Source organism: Canis lupus, chromosome 32, assembly GCF_011100685.1.
Source record: "Canis lupus familiaris isolate Mischka breed German Shepherd chromosome 32, alternate assembly UU_Cfam_GSD_1.0, whole genome shotgun sequence".
Taxonomy (NCBI): domain Eukaryota; kingdom Metazoa; phylum Chordata; class Mammalia; order Carnivora; family Canidae; genus Canis; species Canis lupus.
In genome coordinates this window covers 22,914,975-22,937,867 of record NC_049253.1, presented here as the reverse complement: position 1 = coordinate 22,937,867, position 22,893 = coordinate 22,914,975, and the positions used below count along the sequence as shown (strand labels likewise).

Sequence of the window (22,893 nt, the reverse complement as noted above, 5' to 3'; positions counted from 1 at the left end):
CATGTGACTCTTGATCTCAGGGTTGCAGGTTCAAGCCCTGCATTGGGTATGGAGATTACTTAAAAATAAAATCTTTAAGAAAAAAAGGGGGGGATATATTTTCTACATGACTTATGAGGTAAAAAACACAAACAGGACTTACTTGTGCTTCTCTACTAACTCGGTGTGCTGTCATTTGATAGTCAAATCCTCTTTTTAATGGTCTTGCATAGATTTTAAGTAATAAAACTCCTACTTTAAATGAAATCTGAAGTGAAACAACTTATTAAACATCGGCTTACGATTACATATAAATTTATTTTGTTTATAAAGCAAATTAGTTCATTATGATGAACTAATGACTATACATAACAGCTGCAGTCATTTCAACCATTTTAATCCAATTTTATCCTATGGGGTTTTCTTTTTTAAGATCTTATTTATTTATTTGATAGTTGAGAGCACAAGCAGGGGGAGCAGCAGAGGGAGAGAGAGAAGCAGGTTCCCCACTGAGGAAGGAGCCCAATGCCAGACTCAATCCCTGGACTCCAAGATCACTGCCTGAGCCAAAAACAGACCCTCAACCAACTGAGCCACTTAGGCACCCCGAGGCTAAAAATTTTTAAAAGGAATTGACTTAAATATCCAAATTTAGATGAATGATTATGCAAAATATGATATATTCAGAATGGAATATTAAGCATCTGTGAAAATTTATGTTTAGGAAAGTTTTTTAACAATGAGAGGAGGAAATGCATATAATTTAAACAAAAAGAGTGTAAAGAGATACATCCAATGCAGCTATGTATTTCACAATGCACTAAAACACCAAATGGTAATATATTAACAACTGTCCCTGGAGGGTGAAATTGTGAATGTTTGCCTGATAAATAGGAAGGATTGATATTTACGTCTTTACACTTTTCAATACTTTCCAAAATATAAATGACAATAAAAGTATTTGAAAAAACTTCACTAATAAAAATTGTATAAAACAATTGCATAAGCCTCCCCTTCCAGACTAGAAGTGGTTCTCAAAATACCCATACAGTTTAGCAACAAAGCAAAGACTCTTCTTGGGGAGAAATTTTTTTACATCATATTCAGGTCCCATTTTCAGAGACAAAGTTCAGTAAGGAAAGGTAGGAGCCCCATGATCCCCACCAAGACAAGCTGCCAGCAAATCCTGCGGCAACTCTCCCCAGATCCCATCCTAATTCCCCACCTCCTTGCACTCATAATGGAGAATTTGCCAGAATGGAATTTGCCTGTGGCTATTTTGTAACAACTTAAGATGATGGAAAAATAAACCATGACTGACTGCTAAATTGGGTTAGAGCTTTTTTTTTTTTTTTTTTAAGGGAAGACCTTTTTTTTTTTTTTAATTTTTATTTATTCATGATAGGCACACAGTGAGAGAGAGAGAGGCAGACACACAGGCAGAGGGAGAAGCAGGCTCCATGCACCGGGAGCCCGACGTGGGATTCGATCCCGGGTCTCCAGGATCGCGCCCTGGGCCAAAGGCAGGCGCCAAACCGCTGCGCCACCCAGGGATCCCGGGTTAGAGCTTCTATAAGACTTCTTTAGGGAATGCCTGGGTGGCTCAGCAGTTGAGCGTCTACCTTTTCGCTCAGAGCATGATTCCAGGGTCCAGCATGGGGCTCCCCGCAGGGAGCCTGCTTCTCCCACTGCCTATGTCTCTGCCTCTCTTTCTGTGTCTCCATGAATAAATAATAAATCTTTAAAAAATACACACAAAACAACTTCTTTACTATTATTTTATTTAAAAAAAGCTCAGGACAATTGAGTACCCTCTTAAAAAGCCAGAAGTAAATAATCAAAACCAAACAAATGAAATGAAAGGAACAAAATCAGAGACAACTAAAAATCATCAAATATCAATTTACCCAAGTCATTTCTTAGAAGTAGTATATTTGAAAAAGTTAGATGTCAATGAACCTATATTACTTTGTTTCTCCATAGTTTATTATCAATAAGTTGGAAGTCTTTAAAAATCACTCAATTCTGTTTGTAATGTAATTGTTTACTATAAAAACTACACATGCACACGACTTTCTTTATAAATTCAAAAAGGCTGAAGGCAGTAAAAGGGGAAAATAAAAAACAAAGCTCTCTGTACTCCAAACCTAAGTCTCACAATCCAGTGATAAAATTAAGTTTCTTGGGCCTCATCATAGAAAATTTGGATATATATATACAAGAATACAAATACATACATACATATATTTATTTCATGTGTGTGAGAAATATAATATGCCTACTGTTCTGCATTATCTTTTCTCCCTTAAAAATGTGTATATTGGGAATTTTCCATGTTGGTACATGAAAATAAACTTCATTCTTTTTAATAGTTAAACGTCATTACATGTATGATTGTTCCATAATATACTTAATTTCCTATTGACATATGTTTAAGTTGCTTCCAGTTCTTACACTACAATTTGCAAAACTGGGCATTTATGTATATATATTTCTGTATGTTAGTTTAAGGGGGATAAATTCTTGATAATGGAATCGCTGGACCAAAGGCATATCTAATTATTGAGAGATATTACCAAAGTACCCTATATATAATTTAACACTGATACTCCTATAATTGGCATAGTAAATATTTTTCCCACAATTTTGTCTTGCAGCATTATTCTATAACTGTAAAACATACACCCTGAAAAATAAGTTCCATTTCATCCACCTTTAGTCAGCCAAAGATTTGATCATGAATTCTTTCATATTATTCTTGCCATTAGAAGTATTAAGCCTAGTCGTATAGTTGTTGGGGTTCTGGTTTTGGCATTAACAATGGAATCTAGCAGTACTTGGATTCTGAAAACTTCATTTTAATGGAGGGAGTAACTGTATAATCTTATTTCTAAACTCTTAAATGTGTTAAAACTGGTTCAAATGGTACATCCAAATGTGGGCATTAAAGAAATTTTTTTTTAAAAATTAAAATATAGTCATTTTGTTTTTGAATGATATCCTGATCTTCATTTATATTTTCTCCAAAATATAACTTTAGAAATGTTAGCATTCTTCATGTCCCCCAGAATAACTTTGAAATGTTTATCTCCTCAAAATACATATTTTTCAAACCTTAGTAATGAGAAATTTACTTCCTACTTATTAGCAATGTAAAAATAAACCATTTCTTACCTGAAATCCTTGATTCTGCAAGAGTTTTCTTAAATGTTCTACAGAGTAGAATCCTTGAAACACATAGCACATCCAAGAAGGAAATCTTTAAATTTTGGACACAAGCACAAAGTTGTAGCTCTTTTAGAAGAGAATTTTCTCTACTGCAAACCAGCTGTAGGCACAGTCTAGTTATAGCCCTCTGAAAAGCTGTGCTGTGATATATTAATTTACACCTACTGTGCATTAAATGAGAAGCCAAAGGCCACGTACTGGGCACATAACTTATTACCCCAACATAAAACAGATATTACATTTACTAGGAAAAATATTTAAGGTATGATGTCTAGGAATTTGCAATGTGACAAACAAGTAAGGAAACTGAGTATTTATGGTATAGTTAGCTAACCCATGATGCCAGAATATCCATAATAAATAGTAAAAGAAATGAGATCAACTAGACTTTGAAAATTTTAACCAAATAATGGAAAATTGGTAATTATTAAAATTACAAAGGCTGTAGGTCAATGTTTTTACACCAAATTTGTGAAGGATAATTGATACTACCAAAGTGGAGTGTATAATAGTTATTCTTATTCCATAAAGCAAATATGGAAAAAAGTAGTGATTCTACACTGTTTTTCAAAGTATAGAGTCCTGTATCTCAGAAGCAAAACAATAAATAACTATACCTTTCTTATTAGAAATGCTCCATTTTCATTGTGATAGCTGGACTACTTTTACATAAGAAAACACGCAGGGAAAAAAAAAAAGAAAACACACAGGAATAATACTGTATTATTCAGACAGGATGGCACCTCACATTGCTGACCGCTTCACCCACAGTGGCACATGAACGTGCCTTCTGGAACAGTGACAGCGCTGGAGAGTAAATACCCCAGGGAGAAAATGCCTTCATCCAGTGGGAAAGGAAGTCAGTCAGGAAATGTCCCAGAATCCCTACTTATTGTGGGTGATTCTGAGTTTCCTGGAGAATCCCCCATAGGATGTGCCTACAGCAGTTCCCCACGGATTCCTGCACCCTGTGTTGCCTTTTCTCTCCTGCCTTTGTTTCCTAGGATGACTTCTCAAATAAATTAACTGCAAACAAGTCCTTGTCTCAGAGTATGCTGTGGGGTAACCCAAATTAAGGAAGCAGCGTGTATGTGATAGAAGCTTATCACTCTTTCCTGAACTAGTCCCGAGGTGTACAGTCAAGGGCTGGTAGTGTAACCCTGCCGTCCTTGACATGTTGCTTCTTTATCCAGTTACAGGATAGTCTCAGTTGGTTGTTCCAACTCTCACCATATGCCACCCTGTGGAAAGGGGGAAAAATCGGAGTGCACAAGCCAGTTCTTTTAGGGACACATCTTAGAATTGTGCATATTTGTGTTCATGGATCTTTGGTCAGGACTTAGTAATATGGCTACATTTGGCCACAAGGATGACTATTGGGCAATCACGTACACAGGTAACACTCAGGAGTTCTACTGTTTAAGTAAGGGGGAGACAATATTTGTGGCAAACAAATACCTGCAACTTTATAATGTTAACTTAAACCAATTGTATTTAATGTGATTATTGGTAGGGTTAGGTTTTAGTCTGCCATCTTGATATTTATTTTCTATTTGTCCCATCTGTTCTTGATTCTCTCTTCCTCTTTTTCAGACTTCCTTCAAATTATTATTTTTTTTTTTACAATTCCTTTTTTTCCTTTCTCTTTTTCCAACTTAATTGCTATAAAATTTGTCTTATTATTTCAAAGGTAACTTAAGGGCCACCACAAAACATTCATCTTTAACTTATCCCTGTCTGTCTTAAAGTAATAATATGCAACTTCACATATAGCATCAGAACCTTTCAAGAGTATACTTCTAGGGAAGGAGGGTAGGGGGATGGGGTAACTGGATGACAGGCATTAAGGAAGGCGCTTGATGGGATAAGCACGGGGTGTTACACTATATATTGGCAAATTGAATTTAAATTAAAAAAATAGTATACTTCCATTTCTCCCCTTGCAACCTCTGTGCTATTTTTGTCAGATGTTTTAATTCTACCTATGTATTATTCCCACAATACATTATTATTAATTTTGTTCAATTATCTTTTAAAAATTTTAAATAATAAGAAAAAAAGTCATACATTTACCTGTGCGATTGGCAATTCTGTGCCCTTCATTCCTTTCTGTAGATCTGCATTTCTATCTGGTATCATTTTCCTTCTTCTTGAAGGACTTCCTTTAACATTTCTTGTGCCATAAATCTGATAATGCATTCTTTCAGCTTTGTATCTCTGAAAAAGTATCTCACTTTCATTTTTGAAAAATATTTTTGTTGGGTATAGAATTCTAGTTTTTTCTTCTGGTATCTTAGAGTTGTACTTCACTGTATTCTTATGTGAATGGTTTCTTTAAAAAAAAAAAGATTTTATTTTTTTATTCAGGAGAGACAGAGAGAGAGAGAGAGGCAGAGACCCAGGCAGAGGGAGCAGCAGGCTCCATGCAGAAGGCTGATGAGGGATTTGATCCCAGGTCTCCAGGATCACACCCTGGGCCGAAGGCGGTGTTAAACTGCTGAGCCACCCGGGCTGTCCAATGTCAATAGTTTCTTTCTTTTTTTTTTTTAAAGGGCATTTCTTGAAAGAGTTTTTTGTTGTTGCTGGGTTTTTTTTGTTTTGTTTTGTTTCTTTTTATGATAGTCAGAGACAGAGAGACAGAGAGAGATAGAGAAAGGCTCAGAGACACAGGCAGAGGGAGAAGCAGGCTCCATGCACCGGGAGCCCGACGTTGGGATTCGATCCCGGGTCTCCAGGATCGCGCCCTGGGCCAAAGGCAGGCGCTAAACCACTGTGCCACCCAGGGATCCCCCAACGTCAATAGTTTCTTAAAAAGAAATTTGACATCATTGTTATCTTTGTTCCTCTATATATCACATGTTTTTTCATTTTGGCTGCTTTCAAAATTTTCTTTTGAAAATCACTGGTTTTGAGCAACTCATGTGTCATGATATCATATTCTTCATGTTTCAGTTAATTAGAAATTGTTGAGCTTTTTGGATTATAGGTTTATGTTTTCATCAAATACGGAAATGTTCAACCATTATTTCTTCAAATATTCTTTCTAAATCCCTTTCCTTCAAGGATTTAAATTACATGTATATTAAGTTTCTTGATGTTTGTCTCATAACTAATATTTTGTTCCCTTCTCAAAGTTTTTTACTCTGTGTTCCATTTTGGGTTTTTTTCTTTTTTTAAAAAAGATTTTATTTATTTATTCATGTGAGATACAGAGAGAGAGGCAGAGACACAGGCAAAGGGAGAAGCAGTTTCCCCACAGAATGCAGGACTTGATCTCAGGACCCTAGCATCTTGACCTGAGCCAAAGGCAGATACTCAACCACCAAAGCCACTCAAGGGCCCCTCATTTTGGACAGTTTCTATTTCTACCTTTAGGTTCATGAATACTTTCTTCTGCAATATGTAGTTTGTCATTATTTCCTACAGTGTATTTTTTGTCTCAGATATTATAGTTTTCATCTCTGGAAATTTGATTTGGCTTTGTTTTTTAATATTTTGTGTCTCAGCACATTTAATATTTCCTTTAGCTTTTTAAACTATGGCATATTGTAATAAAACTATTTTAATATCCTCAATTGCTGGCACTAATATCTATACCACTCTGGGTCAGTTTTAATTAAGTGATTTTTCTCCTCATTATGCATCATATTTTCCTGCTTCTTTGCATGTCTGGCAATTTTTAATGATCCCTGAAATCATGAATGTTAGCTTGGTTGCTGAATATTTTTCTACTCCTATAAACATTTTTTAAAAGATTTTATTTATTTAATTGAGAGAGAGAACACACAAGCAGGGGGAGGGGCAGAGGGAGAAGTAGACTGCCTGCTGAGCTGGAAGCCACACACAAGGCTCAATCCCAGGATTCTGGGATTACAACCTAAACCAAAAGCAGCTACTTAACCAACTGAGCCACCCAGGTGCCCCCCACGCCCCAGTAAGGATTTTTGAGTTTTATTTAACCTTTTTGGGTCTTGCTTTTTAACATTGGTTAGGTGGGACCAATGCTGTATTTAATCTAGGATTAAACTATTATATCCAATACCCTGTGAATTATGAAGTTTTCCACTGTGACCTATGACCCTATATGAGCCCTGGTTACTGTTGTCCTAATTTTTGGTGGGTCCTTCTCCTGGCTTTAGGCAGTTCTTTCACATACTATTTAATACTCAGTTCTCTAGGGCAACCATCTGCAGATCTACTGGACATTTGTTAATCATTGTAAAGAGCCTTTTTAAAATAGAAGGAGATTTTCACCTGGTAGAGGGAGAGAGCAGGTTAATATTGGTGGCTGCAATGTAAAAAGTTCCTCTTATTCATGTTTCCATCAGTTCTGCTTGGAGCTTTAGGCATCAAGCACAGGTACAGGTACTAGGAAGCCTCAGAGATGGTAAATCACACATGGGAATCACTGCCCCTTGAAAAAATGCCACAGTACCCCTCCCTAAACTCTGAGGATGTATTCTTGCACTGCAATGGACACTTTTGCAATAGTCTACAAAAGTCTAACTAGGAAATAAGGGATGGTTTATGGACCTTTTAACCAGTTTAACTGAAGATCAAAAACTGTTAGTATAAATAGCACTTTCAACCTCATCCCTAACACTTTTTCGCATCCATTGATGTGTCCAGGAGTTTTTTTTTTTGGTTTTGGTTTTAGATAGGAAAAGAAATAAAGAACTTGAGGGATGCCTGGGTGGCTCAGAGGTTAAGTGCCTGCCTTTGGCTCAGGGCATGATCCCACAGTCCCACATCGGGATCCCCTTGAGGAGCCTGCTTCCCCCTCTGCTTACATCTCTGCCTCTCTCTGTGTGTCATTAATAAAAAATAAAATCTTTTAAAAAAAGAAGAAGAAGAACTTGAGATTGGAGCAGAACTCAGGTGGCAGAGAAGACAGAAGAAAGGATGGGTCTATCTGCTACTGAGACCAAGAGTTAGCTTTCTTGCCCCTGTTGGTTCTGGGGAAAAGTTAAAAAAAAAAAAAAAGACTTTGAAAGATTTAGGACACAATCAAAGCTACTTGAGGGCCAAAAAGGGAAATATTCTATCTTCCATTTTATTTTAAGATAGGGTTTTGTCCCAATAGAAGGCAATTTTTTAAATAACAGTAAGTATTCACAGGGAGGTGAGGAAACAAGTTCTTCCATCCAGTGCTGGGAAGATGGCAAGTGAATGAATCTTTTTAGAAAGACAATTTAGCAGAATGTTGCAAAAAATATAAGGTATACATCATTTGACCCAACAATTCCTCTTCTGAAACTCTGTCTGAAGACTATCATACACATACACAAAATTGTGCACAAGATTATTTTCAGTGTTTTAATGCCTTTGAAAGCAAAAAAAAAAAAAAAAAAAGCCCTACTACAGGTTGAATTTTGTCCCTGATAAAAGGTGAGTTAAAGCCCTGACCCCCAGTACCTCTGAATGTGACCTTATTTTTAAAAAGCATTTCTTGTTTGTTTGTTTTTTAAATATTTAATTTATTTATTCATAAGAGACACAGAGAGAGGTGGAGACATAGGCAGAGGGAGGAGCAGGCTCCCTGTGGGGAGCCTGATGTGGGACTCGATCCCAGGACCCCGGGATCATGACCTGAGCCAAAGGCAGACACTCAACCACTGAGCCACCCAGGTGCCCCTAAAAAAGATTTATTGCAGATTACTTAAGATGAGGTCATACTCAAGTAGAATGGAGCCGAATCCAATATGAGTGGTATCCCTACAAGAGAGAGAACACTTTGTAAACACCGGCACCCAGAGAGGGAAGACATTTTGAAGATACACAGCAAAAAATGGTCACATGCCTGGAGTACTGCATCTACCAGCCAAAGAACACCAAGTATCACCAGCAAACACTAGAAGTTAAAAAAAGGAAGGAATTATTCTCTCCTACAGCTGTCAGAAAGTGTATGGCCCACTGGACACCTTGACTTCAGACTTATAGCCTCCAAACTATGAGACAATAAGTTTCTTCGTAGATTTAGTGTGCATACACACATGCATATGTGTATGCATACATACGCATCACTATAAATGGATTAGAAGGATATAAACAAAAATCTTAGCTATGGTTTGTGTTACATCTTCTATATTCCCTCAATCTTTAATAATAATAATGTAATGGGGTGCCACAGTTGGTGGAACATGTGACTCCTGATCTTGGGATTGTGAGTTTGAGCCCCATATTAGGTGTAGAGATTACTTAAGAATAAACCCTTTAAATAATAATAACAATAATGATAATAATAATAATAATGTAGTTGTATATATTTTGTATAATTTTCAAAACATTTTTTAAAGTCAAGTTTAAGCACTTTCTTGAAAATCTCCTTTTAATAATTTATACTTTTGACTGAACACTGAAAGATTACAGCAAAAAAGGAACTTCTTAAATATTGTCTTCACACAGGAATACAGGTTAATAATACTGAAACTGCTATACACATATACTAGGATTGAAAAAATAAGTGCATGTATGGCTGATGGTGGGAGCAGACATTCTGTCCACTGAGAAAATGTCCTCTGGTCCACTGAGAGGACTTAGAGGCAAGGACACTCCAGTGGCAACAAACATATTCAGTACCTGGAACTTGGTTTCTAATACCATTCTCCAATAAAAGAAATCAGGGATCCTTGGTAGAATGACAAGTTCTAGGACCAAGTTAGGGAAAATACAAAATGATTCTGAAGCATCTTTTAGTGCCAGAAAGTAAAAAAACATCTGAAACCTAAATAATGGGACACAGAAGTGAACCAAAAAAAAAAAAAAAAAAAAGTCCCAATAGCTAAAACTAGAACAATTTAAGCAGCAAAATAAATACCATAGTATTGAATTATAACCCAAAGTATAAAATTAATATCTATGTCGGTACTGATACAAATAAATGATTGAATAAATAAGTTAAAGGGAAAGAGATGAATCTCCCACACAATAGAATTCCAAAATAGTTTATGTGAGTACTTTCCTCCTCAAGAAGGTGAGGCTTAACTCTCACCTCCCCTTGATTTGGGGTGGCACTTACTGACTTGTTTATAAAGAGTAGAGTATAGAAAGTAAAAGAGAGAGAGAGAGAAAGAGAAAGAGAAATAAAAGTGTAGGGGAAAAACAAAGATGGGAGAGAAGTAGGACATCTTAGTTTTGTCTGGTCCCAGAAATTCAGCTAGATTGCCATTAAATCACTCTGGACACCTATGAACTTAAATGGAGAACTAAGAAAAGAATTGCTGCAATTCTACAAATAAAAAAGTGACCACTTTCTGCAAGAATGACAAGACAGAAAAACTCACTTCAAAAAAAGAGAACAAGAGGCAGTACTGACTGCCAGGGACCTAATAAGTATGGATATAAGTAAGATGTCAGAACTAGAGTTCAGAATAACAATTATAAAGCTACTACCTGGGCTTGAAAAAAGCACAGAAGTCATTAGAGAATCTCTTTCTGAATAAACAAAAAAAAAATAAAATCGAATCAAGTCAAAATCAAAAAGGCTATTAATGAGATGCAATAAAAAATGGAGACTAACTGCTAGGATAAATGACACAGAAGAAACAATTAATGATAAAGACAAAATGAGGAAGAATAAAGAAGCTGAGAAAAAGAGAGACAACTACAAGATCACAAGGAGATAATTCAAGAGAGAAGTGATACCCTAAAGCAAAACAATTTTAGAATAATTGGGGTCTCAGAAGAAGAGGAAAGAGACAGAGTTGAGGGCAGAATGTATATTGCAGCAAATTTTAGCTGAGAACTTCCCTAATCTGGGGAAGGAAACAGGCATTCAAGTCCAGGAGGCACAGAGACCCTCAAAATCAATATAAATAGGGCAGCCTGGGTGGCTCAGTGGTTTAGCCTCTGCCTTCGGCCCAGGGCATGATCCTGGAGACCTGGGATCAAGTCCCACAGGCTTCCTGCACGGAGCCTGCTTCTCTCTCTGCCTGTGCCTCTGCCTCTCTCTGTGTGTCTCTCATGAATAAATAAACAAAATCTTTTTTAAAAGTCAATATAAATAGATCAACATTTCAACATATAATAGTGAAGCTTGCAAATCTTAGAGACAAAGAGAAAATCCTGAAAGCAGCTTGAAATAAGAGGTCCTTAACCTACAATTGTAGAAACATTAGACTTGCAGTAGACCTATCCACAGAGACCTGGCAGGCCAGAAAGGACTGGTATGATGTATTCAGACTGCTAAATGAGAAAAATATGCATCTAAGAATACTTTATCCAGCAAGGCTGTCATTCAAAATATAAGGAGAGATTTGCCCTCAAGACAAAAAGAAACTAAAAGAATTTGTGATCACTTAGCCAGCCCCACAAGAAATATTAAAAGGGGTCCTTTAAGCAAAGAGAGAGCCCCAAAATAACATGAACCAGAAAGGAACAGAGACAACATACAGAAACAGTGACCTTACAGGTAATGTAATGTCACTGAATTCCTATCTTTCAATAGTTACTCTGAATGTAAATGGGCTAAAACCCCAATCAAAAGATACAGGTATCAGATTAGATAATAAAGCAAGACCCTTTGATATGTTGTCTATAAGAGACTCATTTTAGACCCAAAGACACCTCCAGATTGAAATTGATTGGGTGGAAAACCATTTATCAGCTAATGGACATCAAAAGAAAGCTGGAGTAGCAATCCTTATATCAGATAAATTAAATTTTAAAACAAAGACTGTAGTAAGAGATGAGGAAGGACACTATGTCATAATTAAAGGGTCCATCCAACAAGAAGATCTAACAATTACAAATATTTATGTGCCTAACAGGGGAGCAGACAGTTATATAAACCAATTAATAAGAAAATTAAAGAAACACATAGATAATAATACGATAATATTGAGGACTTTAACACCCTACTCACTGCAAGGTACAGATCATCTAGGCAGAAGATCAACAAGGAAGCAAGGGCTTTGAATGACACACTGAACCAAATGGACTCCACAGATATATTCAGAACATTCCAACCTAAATCAACAAAATACATATTCTTCTCAGGTGCACATGAAACATTTTCCAGGTCTATTTTCCAGAATAGATCACATACTGGGTCACAAATCAGGTCTCAACCAGTACCAAAAGATGGGAATCATTCCTTGCACATTTTCAGAGAGGAGAACACAGGCAGCAACCACTGTTTCCTCAGCCTCAGCAACTTCTGGCTAGACATATCTACAAAAGCAAGGGAAACAAAGGCAAAAATTAACTATTGGAACTTCATCAGAATAAAAAGCTTCTGCACAACAAAGGAAAGAATCGACAAAACCAAAAGACAACCGACAGAATGGGAGAAGATATTTACAAATGATATATCAGATAAAAGGCTAATATCCAAAATCTATAAAGAACTTATCAAACTCAAAGAACAAATAATCCAATCAAGAAATGGGCAGAAGATATGAACAGACATTTCTCCAAAGAAAACATACAAATGGCCAACAGACACATGAAAAAGTATTCAATATCACTCAGCATCAGAGAAATACAAATCAAAATCACAATGTGATTCCACTTCACACTGGTCAGAATGGCTAAAATTAACAATTCAGGAGACAACAAATTTTGGCAAGGGTGTGGAGAAAGGGGAATCCTCTTACACTGTTGGTAGGAATGCAAGCTGGGACAGCCATTCTGGAAAACAATATAGAAGTTTCTTAAAAAGTTGAAAATAGAACTACTCTATGACCCAGTAATTGGGTCAAATAAATACCTAGTAGTAGGTATTTACCCTAGGTATTTACCCCAAAGATACAAATGTAGTGACCCGACAGGGCACCTGCACCCCAATATCTATAGCAGCAATGTCCACAAGCAAACTGGAAAGACCCCAGATGTCCGACAGATGAATGGATAAAGAAGATGTGGTATATATTCAGCCATCAAAAAAAAAAAAGAAAGAAAAGAAAAGAAAAGAAAAGAAAGAAAAGAAAAGAAAAGAAAAGAAAAGAAAGAAAAGAAAGAAAAGAAAAGAAAAGAAAAGAAAAGAAAAGAAAAGAAAAGAAAAGAAAAAAAAGAAAAGAAAGAAAAGAAATCTTGCCATTTGCAATGATGTGTATGGAACTAGAGGGTATTATGCTAAGCAAAAGAAGTCAGTCAGAGAAAGACAAATACCATATGATTTCACTCATATGTGGAATTTAAGAAATAAAACAGAAGATCATAGGGGAAGGGAGGGAAAAACAAATCAAGACAAAATCAGAGAGGGAGATAAACCATAAAAGACTCTAAACTATATGAAACAAACTGAGGGTCACTAGAGGGGTGAGGGGTGGGGATGGGTAGCTGGTTGATGGCCATTAAGGAGGACACATGATGTAATGAGCACTGGGTATTATACAAGACTGATGAATCATTGAACTCTACCTCTGAAACTAATAATACACTATATGTTAATTAACTGAAATTAATTTTTTTAAAAATAAAAATAATTGAAATTGTATTTACAGTGAAGAAACCTGACAAACATAACTTTGTCAGGTGGTCAGGGTTGACATCATCAGTGATAAGCCAAGTTGATAGCAAGTACACTTAATATGATGTGTTGAGAACTACATTTCATCTCTGGGACCAAACTCTCAAACACCCAAACCCCAGTTTAACCATGAGAAAAGCATTAGACAGTTATAAGTCAAGGGGCATTCTATAAAATATCTGATCAGCATTCCTCAAAAACAAAGAAAGCCTGAAAAATGTCACAGACCAAACATGCTAAGGAAACATGACAACTAAATGTAAGTTGATATCCTGAATAGAATCCTGGAAGAGAAAAAGAACATTAGAGAAAAATTACTGAAATCTGAATAAACTGCGGAGGTTAGCATTGCTTGTGACAAATGAACCATACTAATATAAGACATTAACAATACATGAAACTGGGTAAAGAGTATACAGAAACTCCCTGTACTACCTGAACAACTTTTTACTTTAAATTTAAATTTTATTTATTTTTTGGGAACACATTCATGTGGTTCCAGTTTTTTGTTTTTTGTTTTTTGCTTTTTTTTTTTTTTTGGTTCCAGTTTTTAATTGTGGTGAAAACAAATGATGCAAAATTTATGATCTTAATAATTTCTAAATTTTACATAAAGTTCAGTAGTGCTAAGATGGAATTCACACTGTTGTACAATCAGAACTTTTTCACTTTGCAAAACTAAATTTTATACTCATTAAATAACAGCTCCTCATTTCCACTTCCCTCCTGTCTCTGGAGACTACCATTCACCTTTCCATCTCTGTGATTTTGACTACTCTAAATACCTCATGTAAGTGAAATATTTTAGTATTTGTCTTTTTGTGACTGGCTTTTTTACTTACCACAATGTTCTCAAAGTTCATCCATGTTGTTCTGTGTGTCTGTGTCTTAAGTCAGCTTAGGCTGCTATAGCAAAATTCCATAGACTGGGTAGCTGAAACAATAGACATTTAATTTTCACAGTTCTGGAGAATAGGAAAATCAGGGCGCCAGCACAGTCAGGTTCTGGCGAAAGCCTTTTTTCTGGCTTGCAGACTTCCTGCTATATCCACATATGGTGGAAAGAGAAAACACTAGCCTTTCTTTTCTTATAAGGACACTAATCCCATCATGGGGTCTCTACCCACAAGACCTCATTTAGACCTAATTGCCTCCCAAAGGCCTTCCTAATACTATTACATTGGGGATTAGGGTAGTTCTATTTTTAAGTTTTTGAGGAACCTCCATACTGCTTTCCAGAGTGCCTGTACCAGTTTGCAATCCTACCAACCATGCAAGAGCATTCCCCTTTCTGCACATCCTGACCAACACCTGCTGTTTCATGTGTTGTTAATTTTAGCCATTCTGACAGGTACGAGGTGATATTTCATTGCAATTTTGATTTGCATTCCCCTAATGATGAGTAATGTTGAACATCTTTTTATATGTCTATTGGCCGTATGTCTCTTTAGGAAAATGCCTATTCATGTCTTCTGCCCAATTTTCAATTGGATTATTCATTTTGGAGTAGTTGAATTTTATAAGTTCTTTGTATATTTTGGATATTAATCCTTTATCAGATATGTCATTTGCAAATATCTTCTCCCATCCTGTAGGTTATCTTTTAGTTTTGTTGATTATTTCCTTCACTGTACGGAAGCTTCCTACTTTGATGTCTCCTAATAGTGTGTTTTGTTTTGTTTCCCTTGCTTCAGGAGACATATCTAGAAACAAGTTGCTACAGCCTTCAAAGCAGTCACTGCCTGTGTTGTTTCCTAGGATTTTTATGGTTTCAAGTATTATATTTAGGCCTTTGACCCATTTTGAGTATATTTTTTGTGTATGGTGCAAGAAAGTAGTCCAGACCTATATGGTCTATGGTCAGTTATTCTTCAACAAAGCAGGAATCCAATGGGTAAGAGAACATCTCTTTGACAATTAAAAAAAAAAAGAAACTGGAAAGCAACATGCAAAGGAATGAAGGAATATTATTTTTTAGAAGTCAGTACTTGGGAGCAGCCCAGGCGGCTCAGCGGATTAGTGCTGCCTTCCGCCGGGGGTGTGATCCTAGGGATCAGAAATCGAGTCCCACGTCAGGCTCCCTGCATGGAGCCTGCTTCTCCCTCTGCCTGTGTCTCTGCATCTCTCTCTCTCTCTCTCTCTGTCTCTCATGAAAAAATAAAATCTTAAAAAAAAAAAAAAAAAGATGTCAGTACTTGGAGGGAGAGTGCTAAATCAAAGGATATGCTCATTTTACAAGTTAATTTAGGGATGACTGGGTGACTCAGTCAGTTGAGTGTCTGATTCTTGATTTCAGTTCAGGTCATGATATCAGGGTTGTGAGAATGAACCCCATGTCGGGCTCGTGCTGGGCATGAAGCCTGCTTAAGATTCTCTCTCCCTCTTCCTCTGCCCCTTCCCACCCCTCTCTTCCTCTCTAAATAAAGAGATAAAGTTAATTTATGCCAAACTGCACTATAGATTAATATTATCAACTTATATTCAACACTGCATGTGAGGGTTTTCCCTTCTCTCCTTAGTGTGTAGTTTTATCTTTTTCATCCTTGCTAATTTGATGGACTAAAATTTGACCTTTGCTTCTTGCTCTAACTGCATTCATCTATAGTCACTTAAACCTTCAAACTAAGTGTTACATGTTCATTATCATGTAAACTTAACTAACTTTTCCCATTGTCTTCAGTGGAAATGTTACTTGGTTACAAGTTGAAGAACCTCTTGGCGGAATGAGCTCTGGGTGTTATGCTACATGTTGGCAAATTGAACTCCAATTAAAAAAAAAAAAAAAAAAAAAACAAGTTGAAGAACCTGAATCTGACTAACCTTAGCAGAAGATAATGTACAGGAAGAAAATCAGGAGAGTCATAGAATTGACAGAGGCTGAAGAATTAGTTTTTAAAATAGTAAGTGGGTGGATTCTAAGGGTAAGGCCAAAAGAACTACAGCAATGTTCCCTAAGCAATGATCAGCCCATTACCACAGATGCAACGAATAACCTTCCACTACCCTTTGTATCTTTTTTATCTTATTTTATTTTTTATTTTTGTTTAAGATTTTATTTATTCATGAGAGACACACAGAGAGAGGGGCAGAGACACAGGTAGAGAGAGAGGCAGGCTCCATGCAGGGAGCCTGACAGGGGACTTGATCAAGGGACTCCAGAATCATGCCCCAGGGCCGAGCCACCCAGGGATCCCCTACCCTTTGTATCTTTCACTCAAAATTCCAAAGTCTCGAAAGAAAGAAGTGTGTTTGGCCACGTCTAAATGATGCCCTGACTCCCTCAGTTTCCACAGTGGGAAATGAGTTCAATCTCTCATGAAGTAAACAAACAATAGAGATTCTCCAACTGAGAGAGAGAACTATTTAAAACAAAGTGGGATGTTGAGTTGCCCCCAAAATGTCAAGGGTACACTAAATGGGGGAAAAAATGCTTATGACCTAACAAACTTTTTGTGTCTATAATTGAAGATTGGATAAAGAATACTAAGTGGATTTTCCTTCAGAGTGATGTCTTGGGTATCCCTTAAACTGTGTAAGTAGATTTTTTAATTAAATATTTCAGACATTCGTTATCTTCAGTAAAAGTTAGTATGCAAATAAATATTTGAATTTATATTTCTAAAATATTAATTTCTATTGGGTATTGAAAATATAAATTCTGCTAGTGAACTCAAGGGCCTCAAAAAGGTTACAAAATCCATCCTAATAATACTCCTGAGGGAAGAAACTACTTTGGTTAAATGAATTCTGCAAGCAAATGTTTGAGACTCAGCTAACAAAACAAAACAAAAAATCATTATGACATTATGTCATTATGACAAAGTTATCTGTTCAAAAGAGACCAATCCCTAAATCTATTTGTATTTTTTTTAATGTGGCTTAATTTTGTAGGTGTTTTTAGCCTTTTTTGAGAGATTATAAGGCAAATAGTTTGCCAGAATTATTTACTTATCAGCCAGTGATTTAAACTTCATGAAAATAATTTCAAAAATGGTAGAGAAAATGTCTAAGACTCCATTTTACACCTTATTCTAAAGTAATCACCCAATCTTTGTCAAAACTTGGTTAGCCATGGATGCCTGCTTGGCTGAGTTAGTTAAGCATCCAATCCTTAATCTCAGTTCAGGTCTTGATCTCAGGGTCATGAGTTTAAGCCCTTCATTGGGCTTCATGCCAGGCATGGAGCCTACTTTAAAAACTTTTCTTTTCAGTTTTTTTAAGTTAAAAAAACCTTTGGTTGTCCAAAATGGAAATTACATCTGAGGTAAAGGATGACATCATGAGGGGAAAAGAAATGTAGATATTGTAGAATGAGAATGTCTTAGATCTAATTAAAATAATGTCAAATATTACAAAAGTTATTTTTAAAACCTCTGAATATTTTGGCAAAGGGAAAGATGAGAATTCCTTCTATTTTCAGGAAGGTAAAAAGTAGACAACTGCTCTCCCCTCAAGGCCATTTTTCTGAGAAATGCCACTTATTATATTTAGTTCCAAAAAACTTTTGATTAGAGCTATTTCCTGAAACAGAATCCACTCTCAAAGAACAAAAATTTGTGACCAAGAATATTGGGTCTATAATTCAGCTTTCACTAAAGTTCTCTCAGTGTGAGAATGTAATGGTCACACACACAGAAGTATTCTGACCCATGCAGATTCTATTTTTACTTTACATGGGAAAATTTGTCTTAGTACACATCAGTCTTGGAAAGATTAGTGCATCCTTGAGAGATTTTATCCATCAGGACAAGATAAGTTATTCTGAGATAAATTACCCATCCCACAAATCTCAGTGATTTACAACACAGGCTTCTACAGATCTTGTCTATATGATCATCACTCTGGAATCCCAGCCTTACAGAATTTCTCCTAACAGGAACATCATAGATTGTTGTTGTAGCACTAGAGAAACAGAATATGAAAATTTTCTGCCCAGAAGTAATATCAGCAAGGCAAGTTCATCTAGCCTCACATTATCATTACTCAGGAAGAAATAACAAATATTGGGAAACAATCTACTACAGATATGTCCTTACTCTTTAAGTGTTGACAAAATTCATGTTTGAGCCTGAAAAATTAAGGACAAGATTCACCAAAATATTTGCCATTTGAGGGGACATCTTGGATACTCTGGTACTCACACTCTGTTCTCTTTCAAATTTCAATGAAACATCTTCCTAATATCTACTAACTACAAATGATCTATTAACATCTATTATGAAATACATGGCATTAAAATACAGTCAAATGTTGTAGGTCCCCTGAAGCCATCACTAGACTAGCTATACAACTTTTTATCTTCAGTGAAGCAGGGGTATCCATTTCAAGATGGAGACTATAGACTACTCTTTCTGCTACTCTCCATATCTGAGAGTAAACCTAAATTACTTAGATTGTATCGAGGATCAACCAAGCATGTAGTGGATCGCATCCCATCTTCTCTTTACCCATCAAATTTGTCATCGTGCTATTAGCGTCAGAAATTTTTAGACAGTTTTAAGTTCTGAAAATGTACCTTCTTATACCTATATCATGTGTTGCTATGGCAAAATTCTAAGAATTTTTCTGTTTTTAATTCACAATATTCTTCATCATAAACATACTTGGCTACTAAGATGATGCTTAATGTTTGTCTATCAATGAGCACATTTTGTAGGCGCCCAATGATTAAAGCTAAAATAAAGTCCAGCATAAACTACAAAATGCTAGCTGATGTCATATAAGAGGTATATATATGTCATACTGCATATATACAAAAAGTTTAAGGAACCACCTAGAAGCCATCTATTACATACAAAAAAAAGAGACTTTATTTTGTTTTTTATTTTCAATTTCACATTTAAGAATGACAAGAGGCTTCAGAAATATTGGCACTAAATTGGATTAAAATGGTAAAAATACATTAATAAGCTAATTTTTTATGGATAAAAGAAATAATGAACAAATTCACAAGAGAAAAAATAATAGAAATATTAAATGATGTTTTATTTTATCAGTAATCAATGAAATATGAATTAAATTTTATTTCATTCTTATTGAAAGTTTTTTTTTAATTTTGAGTATTAATTCAAAATAAGTGGATATGTGCCTATTGTATATAACTAAAAAGTAAATTTCAGTGTGAATCTCCTCAATATAACCTATGTTGTATTCTTGACAAAATTGGTCAACCTGAATCTAATCATCAGAAAATAGAAAAATCCCAATTGTGGAACATTCCACCAGACAATTGCCTTGGCTTGGACCTTCAAAAATACAAAGATCCTGGGATCCCTGGGTGGCGCAGCGGTTTGGCGCCTGCCTTTGGCCCAGGGCATGATCCTGGAGACCCGGGATCGAATCCCACATCGGGCTCCCGGTGCATGGAGCCTGCTTCTCCCTCTGCCTGTGTCTCTGCCTCTCTCTCTCTCTGTATCTGTCATAAATAAATAAAATATTTTTAAAAAATAATACAAAGATCCTAATAAAACAAAAACAGTGGGAGCAGGAATATTCTAGATTAAAGGAGACTATTTAGACTATTTAGGCTCCTTTAATCTAATAATAACTATATGCAGTGTATAATCCTTGATTGGACTCTGGATTGAACTTGAAGAATGGAAGGAAGTGGGTAAGACAGGAGAGAAGGAAAGAGGGAGGAAGGGAAGGAGGAAAGCTATATATACCTATATTAAGAGTATTTGGGATAATTGAGGAAATTTGAATGTGGACTGTATTTCATAAACTATGATTATATTCATTTTAAATTCCTGGGGAAATAGTATTGAGATTTTGTAGGAATGTCCTTGCTCTGGGGAGACACATACCAAGATACTTAATAAAATATCATGATGACTGCAACTTGCTTTCAAGAGGTTTAGCAACAACAGTAATAAGTGATCTTTTTTTTAATAACAAGTGATTCTAATACAAGGCATGATTGTAGCCTAAATATCCACATTGAAATCTCTATATAAGGAGGTTATATATATTAAAATATCCTTATTTTTGCATTTATTTTTCCCTCACAAAACATAAGGAGCTCTAGGGGACTTTTTTCTAAAAGGTTATTTTTCAAAACAAAGTAATTTTAATGTGTTTTTTAGAGATATAAGAAGTGCCAATGAATCAAGAACCTAATGCAAAACACAGTAAGTTTCTGAAGCAGTAAACCAATTGCTCATTAATAAACTCCTTCAGATTCAAGGATTCCAAGCAAGCAAGCCACTGGCAAGTATGAGATAAAGAAACCCATGATTCCTCCCAACACTGGTTCCTGTAGTCAAACCAAGGACTAAGTAGGAAAGACATATATGAAAGGGTTAAAGCCCGGTATACACTGTGCAGTTTAAGAATGCCAAAATAAAAGATTTCAAGACACTTTCAGATATTCTGGAATAGATCAGACACCAAGCATTTATCAGCTAACACCTTACTAGCAAAATGTAAGAAATAGTCAAGAGTAGCCATGAGGAAGGAACAATAAAGTACTAAGGCATAAAAAGTCACAAAGACAAGTTTTTCCTACCACCTTTGTTTCTAGAATCAGCCCTAGCACCCACATAAAATTCCCTCTGGATTCTGTCTCATTGTACACTGAACAATGATCTCATGTCATCTTTGGCATATGTGCATAGGTTACTGATGTGTTCTATCTCCCTGTTGCCAAACAATAGGAAGAGTAGAGAGAGTTGAGTTGTAATGTCTTAGGTCTACAAATGGGACCATTTGGAAAGGCAGTTTTCCTGTGGAACCTGTCTTCTCTGACTGAAACCTATTCAATAAGACTGTTCATTCCTGACCTCCTGCCCCGTTGACACTGATCTGTCCTAAAGAGGATGCCAATATATTGTCTGTCAATTTATATTAGAAAGCCATAACATAAGGTCCCTATTTCTATATTGCACACAATGCTTTATGTCAAAGTTTGATAAACATGAAATCACATTTTCAAAGGTTAAAAACCAAGTGTCAGTCAGTCAAAAATAGTTGACCACTGTGAGTGTCTCACTGGTTGACCTTGAACTCTTCCATGACTCTGAGGTCAATGATATGTCATTAGAGGAGAAATTTCTTATAGATTTCTAAGCTCACATCTTTGACTATGAGCTTGCCATTAGAAATAGTTTTAAGTTGCCTATTTTCAAATACCTACCTAGTGAAAGAAAACATAAAAGCTATAAAGGGATCAATCTTCTTTTCAATTGTGCAGAGAACTAAAAATTTTCATGCAATGCAATTGATGTTAATAGGAGTTATACATGCATATCTACAAGACAAAGAACCCAAAGATTTCAATAGAATCTAAGACTCAATAAAAGAGAGAAGAAGGTAGAAGAAAAACAAAGAAATGTTCAGTATTTACCACAGATTTCATTTCTACCTCTATTTTATTTATATAGAATAGAAAGAAATTAGTAGGTAGAATTATGCAAGTATCTTCAAAGGTCTGATAGAACGGTGAAGTTCATCTTTTATTATATTATGGCTTTGGTATACCATTTAAATATTGCCCTTAGAATTATAACATGCCTCACAAATATATTAATTAAAGCTACCCAAAGATTGTCAGAGTCAGCTTTTAATATCAAATACTAACAGATTAAGTGCCCAGGACAAGCTTATTCTGTTTGAATGAAAGAAAGTGTCATGTACAGTTAAATACTTTCAAATGCAGTTCTTTCCTAGAAATAGTGTTTTGTTGGCTAATTTTTTTGTTTATTTGTTCACTTGGCGTTGCCTACCTGGAAAAGACAGAAAGAAGAAATAAATTTACATTTCTCTTTCTTCATTTTCTCCAATATTAAAGTTATAAGCAATCAGGGAGATTTTAAACCAATGGCACAAATCTGTCACAAACACTCGCAGATGATTATAGAGAACATTCTGTTGTTTTCTTCATTTCTTGAACATTAAAAGTTAGCTTATCATCCTCCCAGGAATGCTCAATAGATGTAAAATAGATCTTATAATTTCTCAGCCATGATCTAAAAGAAAATGTTATCCTCTTAAGTGTTCTGCAGAAGTACAGGGGCATAAAAATAGGCTTCTGTTCCTAAATACTTCTTCAGCTATGTGTTTCAAACGTTTTCAGCCATGCAATATTCTGTACTGTGGCTTTCATATCAGATGGAGTGTGACTGAATATAATGCGAGGCAGCTTTATTATTTAGCAAACACAGTTCTTTCAATCATTTGATTTTCCAACTCAGATCATCAACTTCATTACACTTTAG

At 35.8% G+C, this 22,893-nt stretch overlaps 1 long non-coding RNA gene across 2 annotated transcripts in view; it reads right to left on the bottom strand.

Annotated features, from left to right (window-relative positions):
• Positions 1-12,210: 12,210 nt before the first annotated feature.
• Positions 12,211-22,893, bottom strand: part of LOC106558143 — an 88,940-nt gene continuing 78,257 nt past the window's right edge. For both annotated transcript variants that reach the window (XR_005382844.1, XR_005382845.1), the window contains exons 3-4: positions 14,521-14,612; positions 12,211-12,378 (exon numbers count right to left, since the gene is read on the bottom strand). This is a non-coding gene — a long non-coding RNA (uncharacterized LOC106558143). The remainder of the gene's footprint in view (positions 12,379-14,520; positions 14,613-22,893) is intronic.